Consider the following 841-nt stretch of genomic DNA (forward strand, 5'->3'; position numbering starts at 1 on the left):
TCTGGGGTTTACTTTGGACAAGAAAGAAGTGTGTTTTAGTGTGTTGAACGTTTTATTTTTATGTTTGGCAACTTTTGAAATTTTTGAACACAGAAGTATTTTTATGAACGCATGTTCATGTGAAGCTAAAAGTGATAGCTTTAGTGGCTGATTACCGTTGAAAAATTAGGTGAAAAAATTTTTTTTTTTTTATCAATTCTACCCTTCATTTTTTTCTATAAAAACGATACAAGTAACTATATATTTTTACATTAGTTCTTTGTGGTTCTTCGTTCCAAATTTTATTTTCATCAAGATCTTTCGAATTTGTTTCAAGGTAAATATTTTAATTTTTATTGTTTTTAGTACTCTCTTATATTTTGATTTTTATATTTTTATTGTATTTTTTCTATTTATATGATAAATATTTTTTATATTATTTTTTTAGAGTTTTGATATTATATTTTTAATTAGGTTTAATTACTATGTTGGTTCATATAGTTTCGCAAAATTTTCAATTAGGTCCCTATACTTTTTTTTCTTTTAATTGAGTCCCTGCACCAAATTTTTTTTTAATTGGGTCCCTACATTTTTTTCTTTTTATTTAGGTCCTTATACCAATTCTTTTTTTTAGTTGGGTCCTATAAAATTAAGCCAATTACTACTAAGAGGGACTTAATTGAAAAAAAAAATTAGTGTAGAGACCTAATTAAAAAGAAAAAAATATAGAGACCTAATTAAAAATTTCACAAAACTATAGGACCAACAGAATAATTAAACCTTTTAATTAAAGTTTATACTACTTCCTAGTTCATATAATTTTTTTTATCATTTACTATACTATTTTTTATATGTACATTTT

Source organism: Arachis ipaensis, chromosome B05 (assembly GCF_000816755.2).
Source record: "Arachis ipaensis cultivar K30076 chromosome B05, Araip1.1, whole genome shotgun sequence".
In the NCBI taxonomy this organism is placed as follows: Eukaryota; Viridiplantae; Streptophyta; class Magnoliopsida; order Fabales; family Fabaceae; genus Arachis; species Arachis ipaensis.